A 19,994-nucleotide genomic window follows, 5' to 3' on the forward strand; every position below is an offset into this window, starting at 1 on the left:
TGGGTTACAATGTGAGACTCTGTCTCAAAATAAAAATAAGGGCCTCACAGGGAGATAGCTCCTTGGGCATAGATGCTTCTGTTGATCCTAATGACCTCAGTTCAACTTCAGGACCATATGGGAGAAGGAAAGAATCAACTCCTTGAGGTTGTCTTCTGATCTCCAGTTCTTAATGGTGCACCCTACACACACACACACACACGAACACACACACACACACACACACACACACACACACACACACACACACACACACACACAACACACACACACACACACACACACACACACAACACACACACACACACACACACACACACACCACACACACACACACACACAACACACAACACACACACACTCACACACCACACTCTCTCTCTCTCTCTCTCTCACACACACACACACACACACACACACACATACACAAGCACATGCACACACATACCTCCACATACATATATGCATACACCCAAATAAATAACATGTAATAAAAATTAAAAACAAGAACAGAACAAAACACCCCAAAATGAATGAATAATAAAATATGCTATCTTTGAGCAAATTCTTTGCTGAATGTCTTGCAAACATCCATGACCTTTTTCTGTCTGGATCCAGATACTAATACTTTAGGTTTTCTGGGTCAATCTGTATTGTCCTGTGAATGAGTGTATGCCACTAGAGTCCCACAAAGCTACACACACACACACACACACACACACACACACACACACACACACACAGCCCATCTTGGGTTTGATCCTTGGCTATAATATGCAGATGTCTAACTTAACTAACAATTGAAATACAGTTGCCTATAGTGTAGCAGGTTGGCGGAAGTCTGATGAGTTGGGGGAGCTCCTAACACAATCACTGCTTACTTGACTCCGCTCAGCTCCAGCTGGTAGAAAGATGGCTCTGTAGAAAGATGGTGAGTCTTGTATAGCTTGATCTTTCTGTTTTTCAAAAATAGCCAGAGACCTGGATTCTCATGTAGCATGATAAATAAAAGACAAAGAGACTGATATTGGGGTTCAAGCTTCAGGCTGAAGATCAGAAAAGCAAAGCAGCCAGCCATTAGCTCTTGTCTCTACCTCAGACTGAAAGGCGATCCTGGCTCCACCAAACCCCAGACTGTAATGCCATGCTCTCAGCATGGCTGGAGAATCCTGAGACTGATTGCCTCACATGAGACCCTTTGCTTTTTATACCACCCTAGTGCTGGCATTAAAGGCATATGATCCCAGGTGCTGAGATCATCCTTGTGTGAGCTGTTTCTCTTTAGGGCTGCATGTATTTTGTGTAGCTCAGTGTGGCCTTGAACTAACAGAGATCCGTCTACTTCTTAATCCTGACTCCTGGGATTAAAGGTAAATACTACCACTGCCTGATCTCTATAGCTTGAGGCTGATTTTGCTTTCTCAATCCTCGGGCAAGCTTTAATTAATCATAAATAATATATCATCACATTCCACCTCCCAGTTTTTAAATTTGTATGATTAATTCCAACAGCAGCGCCACATCTTGGGGCCCCAGCAGAACAACTTAGCAGACTGCCCTGGGCCCCTCTGTGGAGCTTGTGTTGCACAGCAAGCTTTAAAAATCAGTTCATCTGTTCAAGAGACAGATTGGAGATTTCTGTCTCCAACCGAATCTAAGCAAATAGCAAGCAAGCAGTGCTTAGGTGAGAGGCGTAGCTTTTAGGTGGGTGTGGGTGTTTTCCGTGTCTGTATTCAAGAATTGTCCTCATGGTGACCTTGTAAGGAAGTGTGTTCCTTATTCTTTCTTATTGTTGTAACAAAGTACCTGGCAACAACTTAAGAAAAAGTTACTTTGCCTCATGGTCCATCATGGTAGCAGGGGTGGGAGTGGCTGGTCACTCTGTGTCTACAGTCAGGAAGCAGAGAGAGATGAATGTTGGGAATGAGTTAGCCGTTTCCATTTTTATTTAGTTTAGGGCCCCAGCATACAGTCTAGGCATGGAATGGAGCCACCCATGTTAAGGACCGGTCTTTCTTCCTCAGTTCAAGCTCCCTGGACACACCCACCCACCTACTGCTCCATATCACAAGTGTGTCTTCTTGATGAGTTCAAAGTCAAATCGACAGTGAAGACATTAATCATGACAGTAGGTATGATTGCTGCTTTGTCAAAGTCAGTCACTACAACTAATGTGTGGCAGACCTGGGACTTGCACCCAGGTTCGAGCTAGGGTCTGGCACACAGTGTTCCTACACTGTAAAGGGCTTCCTCTCTCCTGCTGCCTCCCTCATTAACACGGCCAGCAATGAGTATAGAAGCTGGGCTTGCTCTGGTCCCTCTTCCGGCTGGATTTGGGCTGTGAATAGACAGTCCAGGTCTGTGGTCTGTCTCAGCTGTGGATGTCATGGCTCTGGGGGAAAGTCATATCTGAGATATTTTCTTTATTACTCGCTGTGAGACAAACTCCCTACCTAGCAAATATTGGGTCATAGGTCTGCATCATGACTTCTTATGCATGTTTTATCATAATTAATTTCTTGGTAAAGCCCACTGCTTTGGAATTTGGACTAGTTCTATATAAAATAGATGGTTTAATATCTGTTTTGCTTTTTCTCATTTGTCCTAACAGGCCCCAAGCACATGACTTCAGATATATGTCTGAAAAATACCTTTTTCCTCTTAAAGTCACAGTGCCAAATATCGGAAAAGGAAATCACTCAGAAATTAGCATTGGTTTGAAAGGACAGTGAAAAATCCGAACCTATGTTTGGTTTTAAGAGAGGAGTGGAAATTTCTGTTTTCTCTAGCCAACTTAAAAGAAATGACAAATGAGGCGGGGCTTGCTTTTCTTAAGTGCCGCTATGAGTTTTACTGTTGTTTTTGAAGATAACTCTGAAAAGCAATTTCAGCTACAAAGGAAATGTAGGAGGCAATACAAATTATGGCTTCTCCTTTTTAAAGGATGCCGGTTATGCTCAATTCAAAATGCAATATTTCCTCAGCAGTACTTCCCTTCAGATGCCCAGGGAAGCTGGATCCAGCTGGGGGACTGAAATCGGCAGGTTTACAACTCTGGGGTAACGTGAGGTGTGAGCCGCGTGTAAGGTGAGAATGGATGTGGACTCGGGATGGAAAGGTTTGCTTAGAATGGTTCCAGTTTCAAACAGTCACAGGAAATGTCCGTAGTTTCAGACAAAGCAGGGCACTTGGCGACCCTTAGTTCTTTGGACCATTTCATGAATCCTATCTTCTTCCTGTTCCCACGTGCTCCACCGGGCTTAGCCTTTCTTCATTCATAGGAAGGCAGGTATGGCTTCGAGGCTTTGGGTAAGTCCCCTTCAGTGTCTTCTGCATTTCCTTGGTGAGACTCACCCAAATGCTCCACAGAGCCCAAATTCCCAGCATCCCCTCCTCTGCATCTCACCCACAAGTTTGGAGTAAATCCTTGGAATTTATAGTTCACCAAATCTAGGGCAACGTGGGGTGGGGGGGCAGTTAGGATTGGAGAAGGTGGACGCTCGGCAGAGGCTGGTGCTGAAGACAAAGCAGGATGGGAGAAAGGCCGAGATAAAAGTCTTGGAAGAGGACGGGTCATCTCAAAGCCACCTTCCCTGTAAGGTGGGTCCGGGTAGACAGAACAGTAGAAAGGTGCCTGGCTGAGGTGACTAAAGAGACTCTCTGTGGGAGGATTAAGCAGAAGAAAAGTCCTTATCATGCCAGTTGACAATGACCTGTCCTGGGACTGGGCTATTTAGTCTCTCAATCCTGTTTCTCAGAAGGTTGGTTGGAAGCTGAATTCCTGATTGATAGTTGTCTTAGGGTTTCTATTGCTGTGATGAAATACCATGACCAAAAGGCAAATAGGGAAGGAAAGGGGTTATTTGGCTTAAACTTTCACATCACAGTTCATCATTGAAGGAAGTCAGGACAGGAACTCAAACACGGCAGGATCCTGGAGGCAGGGGCTGATGCAGAGGCCATGGAGGGTGCTGCTTACTGGCTTGCTTCTCACGGCTTGCTCAGCCTGCTTTCTTATGGAATCCAGGACCACCAGCCCAGGACTACCATCCACTATAGTGTTACCCCTGGGCTGGGTCCTCCCTCAATCACTCATTTTTTTTTAAAAAAGCCTCACAACTGAGTCTTATAGAATCGTTTTCTCAATTGAGATTTCCTCCTTTCACATAACTCTAGCTTGTATCAAGTTGACACAAGACTAGCCAGCACAATGACCTTTAGCATGTGACTGACACCATATTGATTTTTGGCTGGTCCAATGGAACAAGTCCTGGGGAGGAACTTCCTCCCAAACTAAGGCCTCTTACAGTTTCAACAAAGAGTTCGGTGATTAGAACAGTCAGTGTCAATACACACCTGAACTATCAGCCTCTGGGTTTCCAGAACTTTCCTTACCCACACACTCCAGTCTTCCTTGTGGTAACCATTTAATAAGAGTCCCTCCTGCTTCCTGCCTTCCTAAATCTTTGAAACTAGCTTGTCCAGGAGTTGCTATCATCTATTGCTGTACTCTAGCAATGCCTGCCTGTCCACAGGGTATACTGTCTGCACATGGCTGCTAAGGGGACACCGTCCCACTGCCCAATGCAGATGGAATCGCCTCTTATGAGTCTCCATAGGCCATGAACTTCACTTTTTTTTTGATCAAATGTTTCAAGAGATCCCACAGCAAGAGAAGAATGCAAAAGTAGAGGATTGTCTGAGTGTAAGCCTTACAGATGGCTGCAGAGGCAGAATTTAGCAGTGTGTCCCTGGCCTTAGTTTCTTAGTCAGGGAAATAAAAGGGGGGGGAGTCATCCTAGTATTTATTTCAGTATGTGATTAGAAGGACTTCAGAATGGCTGATGCCCACTAAACCCTCTGTAAACTCTAGCATCTTCTAACACATTACTAATGTTCTTATTGTTGTAATTATTATCTTTAGCAAGAACTCTGAGAAGGGCAGCAAAGCAGGAAATCTGTCTCCCTGTCTACTTACCTATCACCTGTCTATTTACCTAACTATCTGTCTGTCTACCTAATTTACCTGTTTATTCATTTATTTTGAGAGAGGGTTACACACAGGCTGGAACCCAGCCTTCGCCTACACTTGGGGCAATCCACCTGCCTTCAGCCCTCCAGATGCTGGGATTATAGCAATGTTTCAATGGTTTGTATAGGATTTCCTCTACATTATGAATTCTCATTTTGTTTTTATGAGATTGGGTCTTCACGTTGTACTTAATTGCTAATGAAGTAGACTTGCTGTGGAGACCGAGCTTCCCAGAACTCATAATTCTGCCTCTACGCCTTAAATGCTGGCATTAAAGATATGATCCATCACACCTGACTTTCACATTTTAAATAAAAAGACGTCTCTCTCTTTGTCATGTCTATATCCTTCCTCAACTAGCCATAAGATTATAACAGCCATTGTTTCCAAGTGAAAATTGGTTTAGATGACCTGGCCTTGCAGTGGGAAGGCCAATGATACTGGTAGCATTCCAACTGTGCCTCCGACTTAGTTTAGGGAGGGAAAATTGAGGCTAAGAATAGCATGTAAAACTATACTGGTTGCAGGGAGGTTATCTTAGTTAGGGTTTCTATTGCTGTGAAGAGACACCATGACCATGGCAACTCTTATAAAGGAAAACATTTTCAGAGGTTTAGTCCTTTATCGTCATGGTAGGACATGGTGGCCTGCAGGCAGATATGGTTCTAGAGACAGAGCTGAGAGTTCTTGATTCACAGGTACCAGGAAGTGAACTGTGTCACTGAGCATAGCTTGAGCATAGGAGACTTCAAAGCCCATCCCCACAGTTACATACTTCCTCCAACAAAGCCATACCTCCTAATAGTGCCACTAACTGTGGAGGCCATTTTCTTTCAAACCACCACAGAAGTGCTTAGGGAGGAAGGGTTGTTTATAAACCCAGTCTCCTTTTTTTTTTGTGGCAAAGTCCTTTAAAGATTACAGGAGCCCATTGTTTTTGACTAATCTCCTGTATTGGACCCCAACAGGAAGGCTAAACTCGAAACTAAACTCATGTTAAAGTTCCTTCTCATGAAGAGGCACACACACTTTAACCTGGCTTCCTGAGAAATTAGGACTAGAAAGAAAACAGACAAATTTCCCAGCAGGCAAGCTTCATTCCCTGCTTTAACCCTTACACAAAAGTTAACCTGAGACTAACCTTTTCCTAGTGTCTGTCTCCCTGTCTGACACACTCTGAGGTTTCCTGGAGCTCTCCCTCTATCTGCAGTCAGATGGGGTATTGCATACTTGTGAATCCAGCACCCAGAAAGCAAAGGCAAGAGGACCAGGAATTCAAGGCCACCTTGTCAAAAAAGAAAGAACCAATCTGATTTGTTGTTGTTGTTTTTCTGCTTTCTTCATTTTTTTTTTTTTTTATAAAATCATCCACTCCAATCAGCTTACTGCAACACATATTTTATGGAATGAAAGCTGGTCTGACTCTAGAATAGAAAACAAAGCCAGTTAAGATCCTGAAACTAAATTGTCATAATTTTGTCCTTTGACAAATCTCAATAGCCAACTTGCATCTGGATTTTAGAGATATGACCCATTGCCATGACAACCCCTGGCTGAATCAGGATTTGTCCCAAGTCAGCACTGGAGTACTCTTCAAAGGGAAACACATTTACATGAGGCAATTTATCTTTCATCTCATATCAAAGAAGCCAAGCAGATTATCTTTGCCCAGAGAGTCTATAATTGGAGAAACAATTTTTCCTTTTAGCCTCTGCTCACTCAAGAAACAGAATCCATCTTGTTTACCGTACTCACATGAAAGGCAAGGCCCTCTGCACATGAAGAGAAGCCTACTATTTCAGCAGCAATCCCTCAGAAGCGCTCAGACTCAGGCTGGTTGCCTTTCCAAGGGTTTCCCTGAATGCAAGGGCAAGAGGAAAAGGACCAATCCCGCCCACTGCTAATTCGAGAATCTCCCTGTGCAAGCTCTACATTAGAGTGTGTGTTAAGAGTTTGAGCCAGAAATGCCACCCCTACCCACAATGCCCCTGCGTTTGAACACTTGGTCCCTGGCTAGTTGTGCTGTTTGAGGGGATTGTAGGGCCTTGGGGCTGGAATTCAGTGAATAAGCACTTGCCACTCAAGGATCAGGACCAACATTTGGATCCCCAGCACCCATATAAACATAAACGCCAGGCAGGCATGGTGACCGGCCTGTAATTCCAGTATTTTGTGCATCTGCACACCATGTGAGCCCACAAACATGTAAACACTCACACACAGGAGCATGGCTGTGCGTGCATGTGGGCATGCATACACATACACACACTCCACTCATACACATGCTCATATAAATCACACACAGACATAGGCAAAGAAGGAGTGGTGAAGCCTTGGTGGCAAAAATAGGTCACTGGGTGTGTGCTTTGAGACTATAGCTCAGGGACTAAAGAGACAGCCCATCGGTAAAGGTTCTTGCCACCAATCTAATGGTAGAAGAAGAAAGAACCTAATTCCGAAAGTTGTCCTGACCTCCACATACACACAGGCACACTCTGATAGTATATATTTTTTTAATGTAGAAACTTATAACCCTGCTCTAGTTCTAGCTTAAAGTCCATTCTCCCTGATTCACCAAATATAAGGAGATGATCTCATACTCCTGCATCCATGGAGCCACCTGCTATCATGCCTTCCTTCTCTTCTCTCCTCATGAGATGGATGATTGTACCCCCTCAATCCATGGGCAGGATAAATTTCTCTGCTTATAAGTTACTTTATCACAGCAAAGGCAAAAGTAACCAATATGAACCATCAAAAACAGAAAGCAGGTGGAGATGTAATGAACAAAAGGGCCATGTTTCAGCCCCAGCAAGCAGTAGAACTTGGCAGCTTCAGTCACATTAGGCTAGCTTTATAGTCAAACATAGAAGAAAGAGGTTATGGAATCTCCCTCCATGGCCAAGGACAGTCACTGTGGCCAGAATTGTGTTAGGGGTGTCCCTGCATGGAAGACTAGAGAGACCTAGGCCTCTAGCTGTGAAGATAAAGCCTGCATTACTATGGAGATCTCAAAATGTTGGCAATGCCAGAGTCATGCAGTACCTGCTAAGGAAAGCTGCTAACAGGCAATGGAACCAGCCCGAGAGAAAGAAGTCTGTTGCAGTCAACAAAGCTGAAAGTGTTGGAGATCTGAAAAGTGCTTTGACAATTAACATGGAGACGAAGAGTTTGGAGTTTGCCCAGCTGGTTTTCAGTCTTGCTTTGGCCCAGTTTCTCCTCACTAAGCACCCTTTCCTTCTTGTCGGCATGGGAACTTGGTAGCTACATTGGCATCCTGTCTGAACTTCAGCACATATTACATCCAGGTTAGCCACTATGAAACATCTCTTCTGAGTACAAGAAGGCCAGCAACAACAACTGGGTCTAACTTGGCTTACAGTTCGAGGGGGTGTGGTCCATCATGGCAGAGGAGGCACGGAATCGGGAACTTGAAGAAGGCCTGACTGTCAAGAAGCAGAGTGATCAATCACTTTGCATCTGGACCCAGGAAACAGAGAGAACAGCAGGCGGGGATAGGCTCTGAAACTCAAAGACTGCCCCCAGTGGAGTTCCTTCTCCAGCAAGGCTCCCTCTTAAAGGTTCTATAAACTCTCAGTAGCAGTATCACCCACAGCCAATATGCTCCTGCAGCTGACCCTTGCTCAATCCTTATAGCAGAGGCCACCAGGACATCCCCGACAAGACTGCGATGCCTGTGGGTCAGTAAAGGGAGCAGAGATGAACCACTCCGGAGACCGGTTCAGGGAACAGCATCTGCTTAACAGCACCTGAGCAACCACTTCCATAGTGGAAGCCTATTGACTGTGACTGGTTAGCACATTACCTCAGGTTGGACAGTGAGCGCTCATACCACTGGGATCTCTGCATAAGAAGCATATAAAAGGAGCCATGGAGAGTGCAGACTCTTCAGCTGGCCTGTTATGGGCTACTCACCCTACTTCAGAATTCATTGTTCTGGCTTCTGGGAGTACTCAGGTGCTTGGTGTACCATGTTTCTTATTTAGAAGAGCAGTTTGGTTGATGCTTGTTTGGTTGATGGGAGAGGCCCTTTGGTATGCTGTGAATATATGTTTCTTTTATTGGTTGATGAATAAAACTGTTTCAGCCAATGGACAGGCAGTATGTAGCCAGGCAGGAAGTATAGGCGAGACTACCAGACTAGGAGAAGGTGGGGAAAAGAAACAGGAGGAGATGCCATGTAGCTACCTGGAAGATAGGATGCTGGGAATTCTCTGGTAAGCCAAGACTATATGGAGATACTTAGATGAATAGATATGGGTTAATAATTAAGAGAGAGCTAGCCAATAAGAAGCCTGAGCCATTGGCCAAACAGTTTATAATTAATATAAGCCTCTGTGTATTTATTTTGGATTAAATGACTGTGGGACCAGGTAGAACAGAAACCTCTATCTACATTTGGTGTCCAAAGAGGGTACTGAATCCCCTGGAACTGGAGTTATGAATTGTTGTAAACCACCATGTGGGTGCAGGGAATTGAACCCTAGTTCTTTGAAAGAGCAACAGACACTCTTAATTACTGTGCCATCTTTCCAGCCCTTCCTGCGTGGATCATAAAGGTCTTGAATCTCAAACCTTGTGTTGATTCACAGAATTAGGTTTTTCTGTTCTTACACTCTCCCTTGGCTATTAATTTTCCCTGCTAAGCCTATTTTGACTCAAAGGGAAATTTTAATAGGGCAAACCTCAAATATTGACCTGATTGTGAAGTAAATGTAGTCAGAGATGTCTGAAAGTGTCCCCAGTTAGAGGTCAGGAAGGAACTGCAACAGGCAGGCCACGGGGAAATGCCTCTTATTTATCCAGTCACATCGCAGAAGAATCAATCCATTAGAAAAATTAAACTGGTGCTGGAGTAGATTGGGAACAAAAACCACTGTTATAAACACTAGTAACCACATTTCTGTGGTTCTGATCTGGGAGGCACACCTGTTTATCAAGGTTTCCTTTCTCTTGGGGACAGCGGGAAGATGCCTGGCTAGTTCAACTGTTTTGGAAGTCTGTCCTTGGAACCACTGTGCTGGGTCACTCTTTTGTTTAAGATACAAGAGTAACTTGGGAAGCAGAGAAATCACCGTTTGCCTGGTTACACCAGGCACCAGAGTGGGCTTTTCCTAGCAGAGCTGTGTGATGGCTATAACGGTGGAGTTTGCCCACTATCGTCTGTGTAACACAGTACGCTCATAAAACCTCATTGACTCCTCCAGCTAACTGCTGTCTTCACCTCATGCTGGTGGGGAGTGGGTAAGCATCAGTTCATCACAACTAACATTTGGCCTAATTAGTCAGGAGTCAGTAAACTACTCTGGTTGACTAATTCATTGAACTCTTCATTACCAAAGTAGCAGAACTCAACCAGTCATTCTAGAAACATCTGCTGAAATTCTATTGAGCACTGGATGCTTTAACTTACCTCTGAGAGCTCACCTTCTGCTAAGGAAGACAGATCCAGACAATAGAAAAGGAGTATGGCATGGAGAGCCATAGGCATTTCTAGAGAATCCTCCAATTCACTCAGGTACCCGTATCAGGAAACATGAATGGATTAGTGGAGGAAGCATCAGGGATGAGTCCACATGGTGTGTGAAGGGTGTGTGTGTGTGTGTGTGTGTGTGTAATATGTGTTTGTATCTTTAAGGTATATTGTGCTGTGTGTATCATGTGAGGTGTGGATATCTATGTGTTTTTCTGAGGTGTGTGTGTGTGTGTGTGTGTGTGTGTGTGTGTGTGTGTGTGTGTGTGATATAAGGCCTGTTTATGTGTTTGTCTGAAGTATAAATGTATGTAAGGTGTGTGTTTATGTTTTCTGAAGTGTATGTGTATGTAAGGTGTGCGTGTTTCTCTGAGGTGGTATTGGGTATATATGTGGTGTGTGTATATGTGTGATACATGTGTGTTTCTCTGAGGTGTATGTGTGGGTATGTATGTGGTCTGTGTGGAAGTTAGATGACATCTACAAACAGATGCATTCAGCCATTGTAGGAAGTGGGAACATGAAGGTAGAAGAAACAAGCAGGTCAATATGGAGAGGCAGGCTAGACTGAGATGTTAGCTTTCTCGGGGACCAACCTCCCTCAGATGAAGAGGAGAATAGTTTTCATCTCTCATCATGCAAGCCCTCCTGGAGTAAGGCAGGAAGTAGACATGGAAATGAAACAAGGACTACAAAGTTGAGCCAAGCAAAAACACTGAAGAGGATGTTGGGTTACTCAGCCTCTGGAAGCCCAGGTGAAGAGAATGTGCCAAGGCTTCCCTAGCAGTAAATGTGACCCCAGGAGAAACTTCAGGAAGCCCCAGGGAGCACTTGGTCTTTGAGGCAGCTTTGGTGTCTTAAGTGCAAATCCTGCTCCCTGTACCTGTTGACTGGGTGATCTGGGGCATCTCATGAGGGCCTGAGCCTCACTCCTTACCGTGAAGAGAAAGCAAAGGCAGCCAGTTATTATTAGACTGTGTTCTCCATTGTGTGTGTGTTGCAACTAAACCCACAATGCATGGTGTTGAGTCATAGGGCTCATAAGGGGTGATTAGGTAACCACTCATGGGATGGTTTGTTGATCTTCGTTGTCATCCTAGTTGCTCTAGAATCACCGAGGAGGCCTAGCGTTGGCCATGTCTAAGAGGGGATTTCCAGGGGAGATTAGCGGAAGGAAAAGGACCCACCTCAAGTGTGGGTGGCACCATTCCATGAGCAAATGATGTGTGTACTGGTGCTCCGTGGGTATGTACTCAACTTTTAGGCAGTTAGTTCAAGGCCCCAGTAGGCCAAAACCTTCCTTAGACAATAAGCGGAGCTACACAAAGGAAAATGGCCCCCAGCGAAGGGACCCAGTAAATGAAGTGTCCCCTAAATGAAAACATTAATGTCTTGATTTGAATTCTTTCTGTCTGTGTTGAATGTATAATTTGAGAGCAAATACCAAATGAACAAACACCACAGGTCTCTAGTGATGTCAAAGGATGTTATAACAGATTCAAGACAGAGAGAGCTGGCTCAACAGTTAAGAGCACTTATTGCTCTTGCAGAGGGCCTGGGTTCAGTTTTCCTAATGCACGTGACAGCCTGCAACTCCAATTCCAGGGGATCTGATGCCCTCTTCTGACCTCCATAGATACCACATACATGTGATGTACATACATAATACAGGCATTTTTTTGGTTGTGAGCCTAGCCTTTAATGGCCGAGTCATCTCTCCAGCCACATACAGGCATTTTTAATCAACATGGACTTAAACATATATAACTTAACATCAATTTCTAGCCCAGTGGCATATTTTAAATTTTAATGCATTTTAAGTTTAATACATTTTAAAATGTAGTCAAAATCCACTGTTCCTCGCACTCAAGGCATTAAATAGTCTGAGACTTTTATTCTGTAGTTTTAGAGTAACGAGATTTGAAGTATTTCATGCAGAGCCTGGATAAGACTAATACTCTTCCATCTAAGAGATGCTTAGCACAGATTTTCCTAAGAAAAATGGGATTTTTTTTCCTAGTAAGTTATTTGATTAGTTACTTTAAAGAAATATAGGGAACTGTGCTTCCTGGAATAAGACATTGAAATGGAAAAATACTGTGGGAATTTTGATATTCTTTGAAAAAAAAAAAGGGCATTTATTCCCAGAAAAGGGATCAATTCAGTTCCTTCTGTAAATGGGCTGCTCCCTCTAATTGTGGAGGCTGAGGCATTTAAAGAAGAGTTACATGGCTTTACTATGGGATGCAAGTGACAGTTCATTTGACAGAGAATCGGACTGGGTTTAGCAAACAGTATGGCTTTTCAGCCAGGCTGGTTAAGCACCTACCCTGGGTCAGGTTATAAATTGAACCAAATGTCAAGAGAATGTGTTTGTTACCCACTGCAGCAAATTATCCCCACATTTAACAGCTTATAGCAATAAACCCTTGTTATCATTGTGTGCTATTTCTGAGGGTTCAGAATCTGGTTGGTGCTTCTGTCAGCATCTCTCGTGAGGCTGAGGACAAGATGCTGTAGGGTAGAGTCGACATTATCTAGAGGTTTTCTGAGGGCTGTAAGGTCTGTCTCCATGGCTACCAGTTATTCAGGTGGTTATTAATTGCTTTGGTTACCTTCCAAATGTACATGCTCTGGAAGCTTGGTTCCCAGTATAAAGTATTGTTAGGTAGCAGATTTTTTTAAGAATAGAGACCAGTGGAATTCAACAAGGCATAGTTTCTCATAGATCCATGCTCCCTCTCAGGAATGAACTGTGCTTTTTTGGTCCTGTCTTACACACACTCTTTCCTTCATGTGCCTACTTATCAACATGTCATGACAACAGCCTAGGCACCCTTGCCAGACACCAGGACTATATTGTTCAGATTTTCTACTCATTGGAATAGTGAGCCGGTGCTTGGCTGTTTGTAATAGTTGTCATCTGTGATCACTTTAAATGCTAGCTTGCCGAGACTTAGACTCAGCTGGGAAGACAGTCTTTATCAAGCTAGTCCAGTGTCTTGATTGGTAATTGGTGTGGGTGACACCATCTTCTAGGCAGGAGGCCTGCCATGCACAAGAATAGAGAAATGGAGTTAAGCAGCAAGAATTCAGGCAGCACCTGTGTGTTCATGTCTCTCTGCTCTTGGTTGTGGATGTGACTAGCTGCTTCCTTGATTTTCTGAAAAGGATAGACTGTGACCTGGAATTGTAAGCTGAATAAGCCCTTCCTCCCCTCTGTTGCTTTTTAGTCAGGACATTTTTACTACGCTAACAAAAAGGAAACTCGAGCAGCATCCTAATGGCTATGAGATGGTATTTCATTGTGGATTTCACTTGAATTTCCCCAATGCTTAGTGACAGTAAATATATATTTTTTATTAAAAAAAAGGTGTTTTCTGGCCATTTCGAATCTTCTTTGGAGAATGTCTAAATCCTTTCTTTGCCTACTTTCTGCCTTTCAATCATGTTGAGTTGAAGGAATTCTGTGTGAATTGGAGGTATTAATCTCTTACATGGTTCCTCAAAGTTTTCTCTCATTCCACAGGTTTTCTTCTCTTGACTGTGCCCTTTGAAGTCAATGCTTTTGAAGTGCATGTAACCCTCTCAAAGAAAAAAAAATTACATATTTATGCATGTTCCTTCCCACACACATGTATCTATCTAGCTTAGTGTATACTGATTTTACTTAGGGTTATAGGTTCAAAAAATGGAACCATGCATAAATAAAATCAAGCAAGTAATTTTTCATAAGCTCTACCCCCAGCCCTTAGATGTTGTTTTGTTTGTTTCAAGGGGGAGCCATAGAAGTTATTTCTTGTTTTAAATTGAAAAAAAAAAAAAGCAGCAGTTTTCAGGCATCATGTGCTACTAGGCAAATTTGTTCTCTCTCAGTTTTCATCTGGCAAGACAGGTAATGACAGAGGAAATAAATACAGGTGGATTCGGCAGAAGCAGAGAGCTGTGTGCTGGCCCTCATCTCCGTTCTCAATGGTACCCCAGCCAGCTCCCAGAAGGCCATTTGCCCCTCAGGATGAGGACAGGAGACCTCTGAATTCAGGCATCAGCCAGAACATATCTTGGCCTCCTCTCAAATATTTATTCTATAAAACTTGGAGGCAAGAACAATCCTCCCCCAGCCCTTCTTCTCTTTTCAGGTGTAATAGGCGACTACACGTCTTGTCTCATTTTTATGATTTCCCAACAGTCTGTTGTTTCCTGGCCTCTGGATGGGACAGTGATTTGAAACATGATCTGCTTTCACTGCAGGGACTGTAATTATTTCAACACACCCTACTGAGGTGCCGTTTGGTGCCTTTGTAGACAGGCTTTTCTTGGGATGGCAGCTGTTGGTCCCAGGCTATTCCCCCCAGGGCAATCCCAGAGTCAGTTGCCATTCCTGTGATCCATGCTCTCTCTCCTCCATTAGACCCAAACCTGTTGGCACTTCTTGGAAGATTCAAATTTCAAAGAGGAGAAGGCTTTGTGCCCTGTTAGGTGGTTCATCCTCATCCTCAGACGCACCCAAGCCACCTTTCCTGTTGCACTGGAGACTGAACAACCTGTGGAATTCGCAGGGGACCATAGCAGCAATGGGTATGCTAAGGGCATGTGATGTTTGCACAGGCTACCCTACAGTATCATTGTATGCCACCACCATCTGGGAACAACAGCAATCCAAACTTATCAGAGTCAGCGCTACTTTCATTTTTAGGTGGGGACTATAAAAGGAGGTCCCGAGCCAGGGAGTTTCACGAACTTGCAAGCCCACCCTCTGAGTTGGAGCAAAAACTAGAACTTGGTTCTGAGTCAAAGCTAAAAGGAAGCAGGAGAATAAGAACTCCGCAGGATGTCACCCACCCACAGGGCGGGAGTAAAGCATCAAAACCCAGTCCTCTCCTGAAAACAAAGACCACTTGTCGACAAGGTTTTAAGACCATAGCCTGCTTTCTTCCTTCCATCCTGTGTGCAACTGGATAAAGGGCTTCCATGGCTCCGTGTTTCAGGGATCCTGAAGTGTGCTAAGGATCCAGCACACAAGACCTCAGTTCATCCCTCATCAAACTCATTGGTTTCTACGTGACACTTTCTCCTGTTCTCTCAACAGACACTGCTTCATTTCCCTGGCAATTAGGATGAATTCGAAGGGCTCAGCAAGTATTTGGTCAATTATAGCTCCTATATGACCCAACCGCCAGACTTACAAATAAAAATACGGAATGTCCAGTGAAATCTGAATTTCAGATAAAGTGAAATAATTCTTAGTAAGAATATGTTCTAAAGATTTGTATTTTTAAAGGTGATTTATTCGAGAAAAATAGGAACAGAAAATGTTCTGGGGGTTTTTGACTATTGTAACAATGTTATAGAGGAAGACAAGTAATAGTCTTTAGATTTGGTTACTAAGAAACACTTTTTGATAAAAACAAACACAAAAACCTGTTTGGTTTTTGTTGTTGTTGTTATTATTTAAGCTATGAAAAGGTGGCCCCAAGTTTCTGATAATTGAACTGAAATTGAAACTCTGATCTTGTGAACTCGGGCTCCAGCTTATTAATGATGGTCTCTTGTACCTCTGAATTAATTGGCTATTAGATTAGGAGGAGGGCAGTTAATTCATCAAAGGGACTGTAATTTCATCGTTGAAACATCTGGCATCTGGCTCTTTAAACACTGTGCTGCAGATTCACCTATGGTAAGATCAAAACTTCCCATGCAAAAAGGGGGACGGGAAGCTGCCTACTGGTACGATTAAGAGCGACAGAGATATACGGTGTTTACACAATTAACTGAGTTATACGTGATCATCTCTATGGTAACCAGGGCGTTCAGAGTGAGGGAAGAGCAAAGGTTTGGTGTGTAATAGAGGGTGTACATATGGAGGTTGAGCAAAGGAAAATTGAAAGCAACTGTGCTGTCTCTAATGGAAGACACGAAGGCAAGTACATACTCAGAGAAATCTAGAAAGAGCTCTAATAGTGCTCATTAACTGAAACTTGCGTTTTCCTTAAAGTACAAACCAAGAAAAGTTCAAAGGATGCTGGCAGAGCATAGGTGGTACCCATAAGATGGGAGAATGACTTTAAAGCCTGGTGTTTTATGTCATGTTCACAACTCCATTGCATTCATTCACACTGTATTAGGGTGGTGTCTACCTTTGGGCAGCAGCCATGTAGTGTTGCTTTGTACCCAGATGTCCTAATTAACTGTAACTGCTAATCTGACCCAGCCTAGAGTCACCTTCGAAGTCTCAGTCGAGGGATCAGCCAGATCAGATTGGCCTGTGGACCTGTCTGTGGACTACTGTATTGATTATGAGTTGATATTGGAGGGCCTGGTTTACTGTGGGCGGCACCATGCCTAGGTGGGTGGTCCTGGGCTATAAAAGAAAGCATGAGCCTGTGAGTGAATCATAAAACAGCATTTTCTCATGGTTCCTGGTTTCTGTTCCTGCCTTGACTTCCCTCAGTGATGGACTGTGACCTGGAAGGTGTGAGCTGAAACAACCCCTTCCTCCTGTAGTTGGTTTTTGTCAAAATATTTTATGTACATCGAGGAAAGTAGAGTATCACATTCTGCCTTCTATGATATTAGAATCTTACATTCATATCTACTTCAGTCCAGGTTAGGGAAGCACAGCAGGCAAACTCCACTTTGGGGAAGCAAATCAATGAATCACTGTAGCCATGGCGACAGAGGGCTATGACTGGGCCACCAACATGGCCATAGAGACCCGTCGATTAATCAAGTCAACAAGCATTCAATCCAGAGTGTCTGGACTGGAATTTACTTGTTTCCCTAAAAACAAACTACTACCACCACCAACAAAAATAAACTACAGTCAAAATCTCTGCTACAGGGGGAACCACATTCGAGTGGGGGGGGGGCAAGAGTCAAGCTATTCATTTATTCATTTGGTAGCAAATAGTTCTTGGGCCCTGTATGCCAACTATAGACACCCGAGTATATTACTAAACAAGACATACAATAACCCTGTGGCATGGCACATATAATATAGAAATGGATGAGAAACTTAAATTGGTAAATAATTCCATATTTGGAGGCAAGTACTGTTAGGATAAGAGAGGGTGGGGATTAACTGGAGAGGAAAGGTTTTGAGCTTAGTGATGGCCAGAGAAGCCTCACTGAGAAGTGGACATTTGAATAAAGACCCAAGGAAACCAGGGAGGAAACAAAAGCCTTCCTGGGCCACCACCAGTGCTTAGAAACTGGTGTTACCAGAAATGTTGGCAGGTCTACCAGGGTCACTATATGATACAAGGGAAATCCAGCTGTCTTTTCGGGAACCCATCTCACTATGGAAAGAATTTAAGAATGGACTCAAACAGGAGCTCGAGGACAATTTTCTTAGCATTTAAGAGAAGTGCTCAAGGGCAGGCAAGCTGCAAACCTTGGCAGCTACCTGGAGGAGAAGAAGGAGGAAATAATCCATGCCAGGTGAACCAGCCACAGGCTGAAAAACCTGCCCCAGCAGACAGTGGCAGCTCCTGGTACCAGAGGAAACAGAAGCATGCCTAGGCTTTGGCCAGCATCCAAAAAATAGACCTCCCCACCAAAATAGCTCCTTACACTAGAGAGGTATGTGAGGAAGAAGCCAAGGGTCTCATGTGGCAATTAGTCTCCAGCCCCATTGAGGAGAGCATTGCAGTCTAGGATTCTGAGGCTTGGTGGAGAGCAGTGAAGTCTGGAAATACAAGCTGAGGTCCAGTGGATGGCCCCTTCAGTTTGAGCATTGGTAGAGGGGAGAACTCTCTAGTGGAGGGCTACTTTGCTTCTCTGATCTTCAGTTTGAACCCCAATATCTCTCTCTGGGTTTTTATTCTTTGCGTTACAAGGGACTGTCCTAGATAGTGGGAATTCTGGGAAGGAAAAGTACAGAATCTCATTCAAGGGCTAATTATTCATTCTATCTCCTTAGCTTGGCTGAAGGTGAACCTGTCTTCCTGATGGATGGTCCTTTGGCCAGGTGATTGGCTTGCTCAACTCAATTAGCTCTTTAAAAGGAGACAATGGCATGTCTGCCACCAGAGTTTGCTCCCATTCCTTTGGCTAGAAGGTAAGAGCTTTCCCGTAATTGGCCTTCATGTTGCTTGAACACAGGTATGCCAACTATGTGAGGCCAATCAGTCTCTCTTGGTTTCAGATTTTGCAACCTAGGCTGATTAAACCTGCCTATTTTATTTTCCCATTAAATCGACATTAAAGGAGGACATTGTTTTATAGTAAATGTTTGCACAGTACCCACAACAGCCCAGGCTAACTTCAAAATGACATACATCCCTCAGGCTAAGTTGAAATAAAGCTGCTTATCTGACCCCGTAAGAAATCAGGAGCAGAGAAAACAGTTGGTAAGGTGCTTAATTCTAGCATAAAAATTAAAGCAATTGTGATTTTTAAATCACATTATTCACATAATTGTTTTTGGTTTTGCTTTTTCTTTGTAGTGCTGGGGATGAAGCCCAGGACCTTGAACATGCTAGCTAGTGTTCCACCCCCACACTATGTCTGACTTTCTAAACTACTGTGGTTTTGTCTAGAGACTCCCAAAGCTTCAGGGAAGTAAGTCTGGAGCTGCTGACAGCAACACCCCCCTTCTTTGGGAAAAATGACATGGGTACACGGGAATTCTGGGGCCAAGTCCACTTCTGTTCCTTGCAATTCAGTGGCTCTGGACCTGTATTTTCCTTTTTTTGCTTTGGTTAACTTTGGTGGAATATCTTTGGCTTTCAGACAAAGAAGTTGATGATCCCAGGAAGAGAACTTCCAGCTACTCTGGAACAGAGGGCAGAGATGCTAATAGCATTTACTGGAGATAGACGCATTAGTGTTCTTATGCCAATAAACTTCCTGTTCCCATGGCCCATTTCTGCAGACATCTACTCTTTAGCAGTTAGGAGAATGGAGGAGGCTGTATGATAAACTCAAGAGGGATATCACCACCTGTAGTGGCATCTTGTTTCGCCAGTAGACTTGCAGTGGTAGCCGCATCCTAAGGGCGTGGCTTCAGGTGTGCAGACGTGACCCCTTATAAGGAAGAGGAGGGGTTGTCTCACTATCTGGGGCAGTAGTGGGAACTCAGGAAGGGCATCTTCAGGAGCAGGAAGACCGTGGAGGTTATTTACTATTAATTGTGTAAGTACTTCCCTAATGAATACCTGTTTATCATTTCTCTTGGATCTTGTGGACTCTTTTAAACCCCACCTTCAGATGCTGCCGCCACTGCAAGTCTACTGGTTAAACAAGATACCACCACTACAACCACCAACTTGGCAATGGCTAAAGATGGCCCTTTCTGTGTTTGTGTGATGTCCATTTCTCCATGAACTGAAAAGTCTGAAAGGTGTGTTGCCCCGCTCTCCACAGTGCTGTGCATGATTTGATCAGCTTGCACAACCCAAAGGCTCTCAGCCCTCACCCATTCTCACCCTTGGCTTCTGTCTAAGGAAAAGGCAATGACTTCGGATT

At 43.9% G+C, this 19,994-nt stretch overlaps 2 long non-coding RNA genes across 2 annotated transcripts in view; both read left to right on the forward strand.

The window, feature by feature from the left end:
* Nucleotides 1-19,994, forward strand: part of LOC103159905 — a 65,609-nt gene that overhangs the window by 35,978 nt on the left and 9,637 nt on the right. Inside the window, exons 3-5 of the long non-coding RNA XR_004769401.1 lie at nt 14,938-16,203; nt 18,448-18,585; nt 19,737-19,869. This is a non-coding gene — a long non-coding RNA (uncharacterized LOC103159905). The remainder of the gene's footprint in view (nt 1-14,937; nt 16,204-18,447; nt 18,586-19,736; nt 19,870-19,994) is intronic.
* On the forward strand, nt 18,592-19,387 carry LOC118238617. The gene is made up of 2 exons (XR_004769402.1): nt 18,592-18,877; nt 18,974-19,387. It is a non-coding gene; the product is annotated as an uncharacterized LOC118238617 (long non-coding RNA).

This window comes from Cricetulus griseus, chromosome 3 (assembly GCF_003668045.3).
Source record: "Cricetulus griseus strain 17A/GY chromosome 3, alternate assembly CriGri-PICRH-1.0, whole genome shotgun sequence".
NCBI lineage: Eukaryota > Metazoa > Chordata > Mammalia > Rodentia > Cricetidae > Cricetulus > Cricetulus griseus.